Raw genomic sequence first — 13,292 nt, forward strand, 5'->3', positions numbered from 1 at the left:
TACAGTCACACATTTGCATGGTTGTAAAGACAAATTCAGATAAAAATATACAAAACTGTACACACTAACACAAACGTCTGCCCCCTTCCTGTGGTCTTTTTGCTTGGTGTTCACAAATGAGCAACTGCTTCTTTGTTGGGCTGGAAACTGCAAAATAAGCAAAGCTCCGGACGAGAATTTGCTGCCAACTTTGTCGGCTTCACACATTCGTTAAACGGTGCACACTACTGTTTTTGTGTCATTGTGTGCCCATGGCAAAAACTACTCTCTGCTTTTTCTGTGAGATCCATACTTCTTGTTTTCATTTGTGTGAGGAGTGTTGAATCAGATGTGTTGGGGGGGGGAGCAGGCTAATGCTTTCCAGTCTGTGGCTGGTTTCAGTTTTCTTTCTGTGGTGGACAAAGACAGAGAAGAAGAGAGAGAAGGCAGAATTTTTGTAAACGGAGGGGGCAGTCTTGGGTGGGGGGATTCAAAGAGAGTAATTCCCAGGATATCTTAAGCTGGAAATAAAGTGTAAATTCAAATGTTTACAAGAAACAAATTCAAATTCAAATGTATTTTCTAGTTAATGCATATTTACTTTCATATTTTTTGGTTTGCTAGTATTTTGAGAATATGATTATCATATCTTGTCAAGTTTTTGTCCAGTACTATGTAAAACTACATCCAAAAGTCCTCAGTCACCCATCATTTCTTTATATTTTCCTTCCAAAGAGCCAGGCTGTCAAGGTCTTTCAAAGTTGCCCTTGGACATTGGTTGCTTTTCCCCTCATTTTTTGTCAACACAGTAATTCCCAAAGAGCTTTTAGCCAAAAACTTGGCATAGTGTTAGCCTGAATAGAAAAACACACAATGGATCGCTATCAGTCATGGATTGGCCTCCCCAGAGCCTGCATCTCAACGTTACTGAAGCAGTGTAGGGTCATCTTGACTTGACAGAGAACAGAACAAAAACAAGCCAACATCCAATGAAGAGCTTTGAATGTCCTTCAACAAGGACATTAGATTTCTTAAGAAGCAAATGCATGCCCCACAGTTCTTAGAGTTCAAAGATGCACCCAAGGATTTAGAGATATTATTATCAGTTAAGTTTAAAGAGAAGTTTTTCTTAAACACACTCATTATATCGGTTTCTGTCAAAAGGATCTTTTTTCTAAAGATCATGAACCTTCTAATGTTTCTCCTGAGAGGTTATGAATGAGCACAGTGATCTGCTTTCCAAATCTCAGCAACAAGCTGCTTAGTTGGTACAACTTCCTGTCAGGAAACCAAAATAATGGGAAAAAATGCTTTCATGTTACACAAATGATCAGTATGGACAAACCGCTGACAAATCTATCTTGTCTAATGGAACGTATGATCTTACTGCCCAGCCCTGCAGCCGTGCATGTCTGTTTACATGCAGCCTGGAGCCGCATGTTCCATCTCTGGCACACCGCATTCCCAGTTTTCCAGCCTAAGTTGAATGAAATTTTCAGCTCATTCCCCGGAGCCTCACTCGAACTTTTCATTGCTTCTCTTACTTTCTCTCATTCTCAGACAGCCCTCCTCCTCTCCTGCCTGCTCCTTCCCTCCCCTTTGTACCTCTTCTCTGACTGCTCGCTCACACAGCAGTGGGCTGTGTAGGTGGACACTACACATGTCCCTTGTCTTTCTCTCCTTCCCTCTCTGAGGCACACACTCTCTCTCTCTCTCCCTCCCTCACCACCTCATTCTCTCTCTTGCTCTCTCCTGCTGTCACATTCCAGTTGTCTAAAGCCAGGTTTAACTTTCTTTCTCACTGAGTGTAGGAAGGAAGGCTAAACCAAAAAGAGCCCAGGCATTAGCAGAGCCTTAGTCTTTCCGGATGAGAAGAAGAAAAGACGAGGAAACTCTCTTCATACTCCATTTGGCTTAAAAAGGGGGAGTCACCCAAAAGAAGCATACCTTCTTAAAGGGGCTATTTTTTTCCTCCCTCCTTCCTTTCTTTGCCTTTTTTGGGCCATGCTCTCTCATTCTGTTTAGACCCACAGCGGACTATTCACGTGAGCGCTTGTTTTTACGGCAAAGCCAGTTCTAGTTCTTTTGCCGGGACAGAGAGGAGGCGGATTAGGGGGGGGAGTGTTTGACAGAGACATACGCTCAAAGAGAAAGCTGCCGCTTGGACCCGCAAAGGATTTTCCGTTCAGCGATGTGTGTGTAAGTGTCACCTGGTCTCCTGTCTGAACACGCTTTTAAATCTCTTCGCTGTACTCTGGTCACTTTTGCCTCAGACTTGGAAACAAGCATGTGATCTGAGATGCAATTTGTAATAGTTAAAGAGTTTTAAAGTGTACTGTACTGAACTCTAAACCAAAGTAAATAGTGGTTATGTTTCACATCCACAGCGTATCATGTGTTACATATCCCTTGGACTCCCTGTGGCTTCCAAATCCTCATCTGTGTTAAAGTTTTACATTCTGAACTTCAAATGTTTTATGTCCTTTTGTGTCTGCTTATTTTGCTTTTGCCTTTTGCAGAGGAATGTTATTGCTGTTTTAGCTCTTGCAGTTAAGGATTTGAGAATGTATGAAGGGATACAATAGTGTGAGACTGAGTGCCAAGCATTTGGAACTTAAGACAGCAGTCTGTCTTAAGATGGCTGTGAAATGTGAAGAAACAAGTTAGCTAGATTAGATTTGTAGACATAAGCTTAGATAAACATCATAAGATCACTTAGTTATAAAATACGTGTGTCTCACTCTGTACTGGTACCTTTAATAGAGGGACTGAAACTCTGTTTTCAGGTTTTCCTTTTGTGTGTGGGTTTCTATGGACGGTCAGTGTTTTCGTCAATGAACAGGATCTGTTAGCAGTTAGACTCCACTGTAATTAAGCACAGGGTGCATAATACTGTAAAGAAAGTACTGACTTGTTGTTACACATGCCAAAAGGTTACTGCTGACTCAGAGTGGGTAGTGGCATGAACTCCCCAAACATAGGCCACCTTAACTCCAAAACTCTATAAGATCACTTTCTTTCTCATGCATGTAGCTAACAGTTATTTTCCATTTGAAAGATAATTTTTATGTATTAATTGATAAGTTTGGTTAGAGACTGGTTGGCAACAACCAGGCAAACTCAGGTTGCTAGGAAAATGATGTATCCCCAAATGGTTGCCGGGTGGCTGCTGCATATTTGGTCTATTGTTGGGTGAAACCAGTCAAGAAAAGTATGTTGCATCAAAAGCTTCCTTTTGCTGTGGCAGATTGCCACAGTCACACATAGTTTGCACTGAAGTCACTAATTTGTATGTAAACTCTTGCCATCTACTCACAAGCTTTAAAGCTGAAGCCAATAAGTGTTCACACAACATTTACTTTAAAAATAAACCCTCTGCGTTTCTGTTCTATTTCTGTTTCTGTTGCGTCTCACATTTTAGAGTTTCACCAGCAGTTGCAAGTAGCTGGTGAGTGTTTGCTGGCAAGTCAGCTTCTTTCATACAAACTATGCCATCATAATGTACTAGCAAGCAAAGTGATCTCCAGCAATTGCTCATCGACTAATGGGGAATGCCTAGCAAACAGGGCTTGCCTTGAGGTTATGACTAGATGATGTGTTCAGATCAAATTAAGATAAAGGGACCAAGCTTTAACATTTGTAAACCTATTAACAGCATTTTTTTTATGATTTTCCTAGAAAAAAATTAGGAAAATTTGATCACGTGTTGACTAATTTTCTGCTGATCGTGTAGACAATAAGTCATTTTATTAGTAATCTTTTGTGTATTTCTCCCGTAAGTCGGTTTAACTAATAGAAAAACATGAACCAGTATAATGAGAGGGCTGGTTGGCTCTCTTATGGTCACTGCAAAAGATTTTTTAAGTGATCTATTTTATCCAGTGATAAAATATTTCCAATGATGGAAATTGGTAATAATTTCTCTATAGGGAACCAGGGTCACTGAATGGTTTGATAAGTATGATAATGACTCAGCAGTCTCCAGCACTGTTATAAAGACTCCAACTACTGTAATCCAACACTCACTCCTATGTCATCTAATGACACTTAGTCAGCAACCATTTCACATCATAGTTTACCGCATGGCCGGAAAGAGCTAGCCACAAAAGATACTCCTTTACCTTCCTTTTCAATCATCTTGAAGAACATTAACCAACAAAACTTTTTAAAAGGGGGCTAAAAGGCAAAACAGCAGATGGCAAACTTCTCATTAGTTTCCTTAGCATGGAAAATAAAGACACATCGTGTGACAATAGGAACCTGAAAGCAAAGCTGGACCAGAATTTTCAGTCTTGTCACATTTTTCTTACATTTCTTTAATGATAAACTAGAAAACATGTTTAATGTTTAAACCACTGGTACAATTTAAGCAAGTCTTCCTGCACTTCAACCCATGTGTTTTTACAGAAGCCTGCTTTGAACACAAATGTGGGTTTAACTCCCAGCAGTGCGTGCACAACACCCGAACGCACACGTCACTCTTCGGAAACACGCCTGAGAAAACCAGCGAGCTGCTAAGAGCACACAATGGTGCAGTCAGTTCCTGGATGCCAAAATGACCAGACTGTTTAGCTGGCTTCCAAATTGTCGGTGTGTGTGTCTCTGTGTGTTTGTGTATATGTGTTTGTGTGTGTTTTACTGTCTGTTGTGACCACGTGTATGCAGCAATTTGCGCTCATTCCTCCATGTTTGAGCTACTTTAAATGTGTTAGCCTGTGAGTGTGTGCTGTGTCCACACCTCTCCCTGCCAGTCAAGTTTCCCTCTAATTGACGCGTTGCTGTTCCCCCGTAGCGCCAGTTTGCAGTGCCGTCCTGGTCCCTCCCAAACCACAAGGGACTCTTTGTTTGTAATTTATGAATTAGTGTGTGGTTTGGGTTACGAGAAGAGAGGGCAGGCCAGAGGCTAAGGCACAGGAACGGCAGCAGGTCTACTTGATTAGCTCAATGCTAACCCGATTTTGTTTATTATTCCAAATTATTACTTTGGAAGTCCTGCATAGAAAGAAGGAAAGCTCAAGATGACAGTAGACATGATTAATGGAGAAGAAAATGAATGGGCTTCTCTGTCTCTTTCCCTCTGCTTTTCTTTGTGTGTCTTTTGCGCCCACAGATGTGACTTCACGTTTGACAATGCCGTGATAATCTTTTTAAATCTGTGTCCAGCCATCAGATAAGGCTGGCGGCTCAGTTGTAAAAACAGTGCATACATAAAGCCTTCTCTTCATCTTCATAGTTTCATATATACAGCTTCATACTGAGCTGCCTGGAGCACTCTTTCCACCATCCGTTCACCCCCCTTGTCTCTTTTTCATCAAGTGGTTATATTTACTTTGTCTAGTCTGAATGGAACCTGGCACAGTATTATGCTTTGGCCTGGTCCTTCTTTTCACAAAATAGCAAAGCCCTTTCCAACCTCATCTTCCTTTTTTTTACACTTGATTTGATTTTTATCCCTTTCTCCCTGTTCTCTGTTTTTGAAACTCAGCATGCATTCCTAATGGCTTCAGCTCTCCTAGAGAGATGTTTTCATTTTTCCCCCCCCTTCCTTCCTACTGACCTTCCTTCCTTCCCTCTTTCCTTCCAGGATGAGGCTTGAAAAAAAGTGAAAGACATTTGAAGGGGGGTGAGGAGGTCCTCTGATTGCCAAAGCAGATGCCCCACTCAACCCCAAAACAAAAAAAGTTCCTGACATTCTTCAGCACCAACGTGCAGCTGCTTGCAGGCCAGGCTGGGGTTCTTCTGCCCCCCACATCCCACCCAATACTTCCCCACCAGCATCTTGGTCTATATATCATCATCACGTTAACTGTGTAGCCTTAGCTCAAGCTGCTTCTCACTTTTATTTTCTATTTTTTATTATCTCCAGAGTCCAGAGCATCTGCCATGACTTAACCCATACTTCAAATCTAAATACCGGGGACCCCCACTCTCAAATTTTATATACTACAGTTTCACTGATAACAAGCTGACTTTACAAACTAATAATCATGTTAAAGGTTTGATAGTTCTGCTTCCAAAAGGTACAAGAATCTTTTCTTTTGTCTCGGGCCAGTTCTTTGTACTGTGAAATCAGTGGCAGTTGTAGCAGACTTCTTTAGTCTTCTCCTGGGGGAATAGTGTTTTATCACTCCTCTGATGTCCAGGTTATTGCCTGGACTGGTCCAGGATAAAGGGATTTGAGGAGCTCATAGCTTTTGAGAGTAATTTATTTCCCACTGAGATTGTGAGGGTAAGTACTCGGGATCGTGGCAGAATTAAAAGGTCAACAAGGTGAGAAAAGGAAAAAAAGCGCCTTAGCCCGGTGCACTTGGGCGCACAGAAGTTAACACTTGAAGATCTGAAACACACCAAGACACATGCACTTGTAGTCTATTGCCGTGTGAACATGCAGCAATGAGAGTGATGCACTGGTCACGGTGCAAGAGAAACAAAGTAAGATGAGCATTTATTCTATTCCCATTCACTTTTATATTGTTTAAACACTCTTTTGTTAGTTCATTTAGATATTTAAGTTTACCCGTTCATACTAATTGGTGTAGAAAGTGTCACACTTGCTGATCTAACTAAAGTAACTCTTAACAATGTCATGGCAGAGAACCTCTTGAAAGAATTAATTCAGCAGAGCTTTTTGCCTTTTAGTTGACCTTTAGCAGGTCACGCTTACCCAAATTAATATACTCTAGAAGGGAATCTGGTAAAGATCAAGGACACTGCACTTCACAGCGAGAATGTGTCCCTAAATATGTTGGCCACGTTCATAGTAGACCGGAGAAATGAAGAGCATTGTACTGTTAGCTTTGTCTACTCATGTCAGTGTTTTACGTGTATACAAGACGTGGGTCAGCCAATATCTGCCAATGACTGTGAACGGTTTAACCTGCTTAGAGTAAAAATGATGGATGATGTTTGACAGTGTAGTTACACTGGGAAAGTGTGAAAAATTAAGTTTGCTTTTACGGCTGCCCAAAGTTTCCAGACACGTTCAAGTTCATGAAAAATGGCCTGAAGTGGTCGCCTGTGAGAGTTGGATCTGCTGTATGGAGTAATGTTGCATTAAGGCTACTCTTCTCTTCTTTGGAGGCAAGTTTGGAGTAGCATGTGGTGTGTTTTTACAGCTCTTTCTTCGTCTACCCCCCCCCCCCATCCCCAGCTCACCCTGCCTCACCCCACCTCACCCCGCCTCATCCCCATTAAACTCAATTTGTTCTGAGACTTGAGGATCACTTTGAGCCCAGAAGCATGTGCTGCATGAGCAAAGCGATGCAGGGAAATGTATTTTAGAAAGTTTAGTGGTAACACTGTAAAAAAAAAAAGAAGAAGAAGAAGAAGAGAAGTAAAAAGAAAAGAAAAAAATAGCTGCTTGAAGATGGGCCAAATAAAAGGCACTATCACAAATGCTTTTTAAACAGTTAATCAAAAATGTAGTTTGAGCGTGTGGTGTGTGCTCTGTAAGGTTTTGCAAAGTTACAGTACTTCTTATGATCTAACTCTTATATGTTTTAACTTTTATTTTGTTTTCTTATATGTTCTTTTATGTTTTGTGCCTGGTTAAGTCCTTATTAGATGTCAGCAGACTTTCAAAAAGCCCAAACGCTCCTCAGAAATCTACTGAGACCTCCAATCAAGGTTAAAATATGCAGCAGGATTACAGGGAACAGATTTAATGAAGACCCAGCATCTCAGTGAAGAGAATTTAAGATGAAGTTTGTTTTATCTAAACATGTGTTTTAACTCAGGACACATGTGATAGGTTTCAATATACAGTAAACATGTGTTGTGGATTGTGTTGCCTTGGTAGTTTTATCGCTGTTGTAGTTCAGGTTTTAGAAATTAGCAGACATGCTTAATGATGTCTTGAGATTTTACAGCCCAGGGTTTTCAAATGAAGCATTGAATGACTATCTACAGATGTGTTTTAGGTTTTCTTAGACTGGAGAACATCTGCTGCTACATAAATGTGTGCTTGTAATTTAAGATAACACCTGAACTTTGAGGCTAATTTTTTATGGTATTTCTGGATGAACTGTTTGTTGGAAATATTTAACAAGTAACAAAAAATATAATAATGTTGAAGTTATAGTGCATTTTATAATTTTTTTTAAATTCGGTCATCCCGTGTGAGGACTGTTTATACAATCATATTGCATTAGTACGTATTAAAAAGCAAACATTTTTTCTGGCCTTGCATTGAAGTCTATAACCTTTGAGTTTAGCATGATGTTCTCAACCTGACATCAGGACACTATTTATGCCACAAATCTGCTCAGAGATTGCATTGAAAAATATTTTCAAATAGCACGGACATCATATGAGCTGTCCTAGTTCTGGCATGAGAGAATTGCTGTGATAATTATCTGAAACAATCTGCAGGACACAGAGCTCAAGTAGAAATGCGATGCCTCAAACAGCCGGGGTCAGTCCACTTATCACTTGTCCTGTGTGGAGGGTGGCTCTGCTGTAAACAATATTGACCTTTAATTGTTGTTTTCAGGGTCAAAGGTTATCTCTTATCAGCTGCTGTCACACACAGTATAAGGATATGCTGAAGGAAATAATCTTAACAGAATACGTCTCAAGGAATTCAGGTGTTGTTATTCTCCAGACGTCCAACTTTTTTTCTGTCTACTGGTTACAGAGCAGTATAACAAATACGTCTCAAAGGGTAGTTCAGGTTTTTACTTTTTATTTTTGTAGTTTGTGTCGTCATCATTTTTGTCTATTAACATAATACTGATAACTTTAATCAGAATGAATGCATCAGCAACACAAAGCTGGGCTGAGTATAGTGTTAATAAATCCACATGGTAGCCATTGTTGCTTGTGTCCAGATCTGTGGCAGCATTTCTGTTGCACTAGCTTTCAGTATTATTTCAAGAAAAGAAAGTATAGTTTTTACAGTCTCTCCTGCCCACTCCTAAAATAGGCATAATTACACCAGCAATTTAAAAACATGGAGCTACAATACTGGTTACAGTTGGTTCGTCCTTGGGAAGAAAAAGGTGCATTTCTGTTGTTTACGAAAAGAAAAGAAAAATAAATTAAAGTTAATTACTGAGCCTCAGTGGTGTTTTTGACTGTACCAAATAAGCCAGACTGGTGAAATCCAGTCTTTCGCCTAACCTAGGGTTCCTTGTTTCAGGTAAGTGATGACCATCTTAAGGTGAGAGTGGTGTTGATGCCTTCATCCAGTGCTCTGTGAGATGTAGTATTAACTTACACCTTTGATTGCCATTTCAAATTCATTTTCTTTACCATATATTTAACTTCTGGTGCCTCTTCAAGAATAGATTTTAATCTCAATCACACTTTCATATGAATAAATAAAGGATAATGGGGTTGATTTTAGATGCAACACTTGACAGCAATATTATTGCTTGTAGGCTTAAAATATATTTTCACTATTTGGGACGTATCCCAAAGTCTTTCTTAAATAGCCTACAGGCTCTGAGGCTCAGCCTAGCCCAGTACAGTAGAACCATGCTGCGCTGTTATTTAAAAATCTGCCACAGAACTCCAGCACTCTGATCTTGAGCCAGAACCCGCTGATCTACGCTCCAAACACCACCATGGCCTCACTCTTCCTTTCCCTTCCAGCTGAGGATGAAGGGATGATGGAAGGAGGGATGGTGAGAGAAAAAGAGGGAGGGAGGCATTCACTTTCTGGCCTTCTTTGGCAAGCTTTTTTTCTCCTCTTTTCCCAGCAGCCCATCTGTTTCCTGTCTGCAACATGACACCAGTGCCCGATTAGGTTCTGCTACTCTTGAGGTGTGTGTGTGTGCGCGCGTGTGCTATTGGAGGGATTATGATTGGCTGCCATACACCTAGTCATTTATGTTGGTACAAACTGGCCCATGTGGTTGCATGTGATCCAAGTGTGATATAATAGCATCGCTAAAAATGTGTGGGAACCTCTGACTTCTGTCACTGAATCGTATTGAGCATGCTCAGTGGCTGATATATTGTGGTAATGCATTATTCTACTCTTTTCACGCTTGTTTTCATTAAAAAGTGAGAATGTTCTTCAGATAAAAATATCAGTACACTGAGCACTCTGTGCAGAAAAGAAATGCACATTTTGAGCTGTCATTCAGGTATATGCTGTGGCTAAAATGGCTGTTTTCTTAATCTGGCCAGTGTTTGGATCTTGGCTCTTATAACAGTAACAGAGCTGTGTGGATTAGCTGAGATAATCCCCACTCTGTTCTTCTTCACTCTCTATGGCAGCAAAACTGGGAAAGTGAAAATGTATCAAATGGACATCTTGTACATCAGCTCAAAGTACCCTTCCCTTTTTGTTGCATGTCTTTCCCTTTTTCACTGGTTTTTCTCTGTCTAACCCTGTCCGATGGGGATTTTCCACCCTTAGGCCCGCACTGAAAAGCTGGATGCTCCGCTCTCCTACTGTGTTTGTTTTTAATTGACGCACATAAAGACGTCCGTCAGCTAAGGCCAAGCCAGACCTCCAAGTTGTGTTTGGCAAGGCCACAGTGGATGCACTGGATTCAGGGCTCCGTAGGTCTAGTTATAGCCTTCCCCAAACCAGACAGACTGTGGGATGCTCCTTTATATAATCCAAGATTTTCGTAGCTGGGCTAATAGAGGGAAACACTCATCAGGTCTCTGTTGTCATAGTCCTTGACACATTAACCCTCTCAAGGCAGGCGTTGCCGATTTGCAACAGTTAAAAACTAACAACCTGATTACCCCACATACATATTTTATGAGTTTTTTTACTCAGAAGTACCACTGCAGGACTTGGTTGTGCATTAGCAACAAAAAGTTTAATTTGAGCCTGAGAGGGTTAAAATAGAGTGAAGTACCAATTCACAAGTGTCAAGAAGTTGATTGACTGGTGGAGACAGAAAAGCACTAGGATGTGTTATGGATAAATGAATGAAATAATGTTCTATTATGTAGATACAACAGTAAAAAAATACATTGAGAGAAACATAAAAATGCATTAAAAAATGACAGAGCCTCTTTAAAATTCTTATAGACAGCCACGTTCTGTGTTTTGATCACATGATTTCTGCTCTGGCACTGTTAATAAGACAGTTGCCCTATAAAGGTCAGGGCTGGTGAGCTACTACTGATTCTACTGCCTAAGAATCCTTTTAAATCTAAACTTTGGCTCCTCATACTGCTGGTAGCTAACGCTACAAGAACATTTAACAAACGTCTACATTAAAATGTCTAAATCATAAAATGTTACTTAAAATTTGTCAAGGCTGTAAAATTAAGAATAAGAAAAAAAACATTATTACTCACTTTAATGAATTCAGATTAACTCATTAGCATATTCTTACTTACATTTAAGCAATAGTTGAAATCCTTCTCACATCTGCTGGTTAAATATGCTTACAGAGCGGTGAGAATGTTAGTGTGGTATAAAGACAGGAAACAAGTCAAAATAACTCTTTTGACTCACCTACCTACAAAGCTAACTCATTAGCATAATGTATGAGAAATGATCAGTTTCTTTTCTCTTCTTGCTTTTCTGTCTCTGCTGTTCTTAAAGGTCAACAGCTCAATGTGCTCAAAGGATGTTCTTCATTGTGTGTGTATGAGTTAGTGTTAGGTTTTGACCCATGTGTCAGGATATGTTTGTGTCTCCCTTGTGTTAGCATCACACCCCCTGCAGAATCCCTGTTTTGTTGATACAAGTCTTACTGGTCACAGTGCATTTTCTAACTCTATAAGCCACAGCTTCTTTTTAGCGGTTCTACAACCTTTTGTTACAGGAAAGATTCATAACACAGTGTGAATTAAAATGCACAGATCTTCTCATCTCTGACAAGGAGCTGAAATATTGTTTTCAGTCCTAGTATTTCGTACTGTAAGTTAGGTCAACTGCTTTTTGCTAGTAACTTTAAAGTCATAACAAAGCTCATTTTGAAATAAAGAGAAAATTGATGTTTCATAACTAATATATTTCCACCCAAATACTGACACAACTTTTTTTAGTAAAAACCTCAGACCCTATTGGGGAGATGACTGATAAAATAATAATTGTAATAACTTCCCTTTCTTCTCTTTTTTATTAAAGCAGTGAACATCAGTGCCAGAATTGATTGAAACTTAGCTCACCTCCTGTGCTTACTGTTCTGGACTTTCTACATTAGCTTACAAGAACTGATGTTTGTGATTTAAAATATAAAGATATCCTCCAGCCCCCAGTGTGTTAGGAGTCTTGCCAACTATTGGCTCTACTGTAGCTATTAAAAATACTAATTTGTCTTTTGGATGACTTACAATGTACCCCATTTTGAAGAAACCAAACCTAGATCCTACTGTCTGTAATATCTATATTTTAAATCCCTTTTTAATCTAAGTTCTGTTAAGGATATACTGTTTACTATAGAGACACAGTTTCTACCACTGCTCTCAGTCAGAGCAGTTAAACTACTTCTGAGAGTGTTAAATGACCTGCAGTGCCCTTGGGTGCAGGTGATTTCTCTGTTTTATTATTAAACATCAAGCACTAATTAAGAAGCCACATGGATTTCTGCCTGTATTGGACTCTAATGTCAAATTTGTGATCTGTGGTGCCCCACAGGGTGTGGTTCTGGGACCCCTGTAGTTCATTTTATATCTGTTACATTTAAGACAGATACATTGAAGACAGTTTTAACATTAGATATCACTTATTCACCATGATGTCCAGCTTTATTTGTCCTTCAGACCACATGTGGTTAATAAGTTAATTATTTATATGACTAATGAGCTGCCTGAAGGCTATCAGTGAAATAAAAATACAGCTCAGTGCAATAGAGTTTCTTGACGCTGGCCCAGACAATGTACCTCTCTTAATCAGGAATAGTAAAGACACCCTCTGTACTATTCCTTTATTTAATTTGGTCAGTATTTAATCTACTAACTGTTAGATTAAATAACCTTAATCTAAAGGGTATTTTCAATCAGTTCCTGCCCTTCAGCGCCCATGTAAAAACAGCTCTTTTAACCTAATTTTATTACGTCTTAGAAATATTAGTGAATTCAGATCCATATTCTCTATAGTGGAGCTGGAGATTCGTTTATGCATTTATTTCATCTTGTATTGACTTCCACAACTCACTGTCAAAAGCCTTCCATAAGACGTATGCGTATACTCTGGCAGTGTCTTTAAATGTACGAGTTCTAATCAATGGAGATTCTGTGCTTTAATTCTTGTACTACTCTGAACTCTGTTTCATTTCTTGTGCAGTTTTTGCCCTGTAGAGTTTTTCTGTGTTGTTTTACATTTGTAGTCTTTTATCTTCTGTCCTCTTCAATTCTCTCTGTCATTTTGGTATTTTCGTAAATGCTTTTCTGTA

The 13,292-nt window shown here is 39.6% G+C and overlaps 1 protein-coding gene across 2 annotated transcripts in view; it reads left to right on the plus strand.

Moving 5' to 3' along the window:
* Window positions 1–13,292, plus strand: part of eva1aa (eva-1 homolog A, regulator of programmed cell death a) — a 72,426-nt gene that overhangs the window by 42,221 nt on the left and 16,913 nt on the right. Inside the window, exon 1 of one of the 2 annotated variants that reach the window (XM_005731023.1) lies at window positions 2,127–2,178. The exons of the other annotated variant lie outside the window; for it this stretch is intronic. The gene's annotated coding sequence lies outside the window, so the exon portion shown is untranslated. Of the gene's footprint in view, window positions 1–2,126; window positions 2,179–13,292 lie in introns of those variants that run through there. 2 annotated transcript variants of the gene reach the window in all.

Source organism: Pundamilia nyererei, unplaced genomic scaffold, assembly GCF_000239375.1.
Source record: "Pundamilia nyererei isolate P.nyererei 1_Seehausen unplaced genomic scaffold, PunNye1.0 scaffold00041, whole genome shotgun sequence".
NCBI lineage: Eukaryota > Metazoa > Chordata > Actinopteri > Cichliformes > Cichlidae > Pundamilia > Pundamilia nyererei.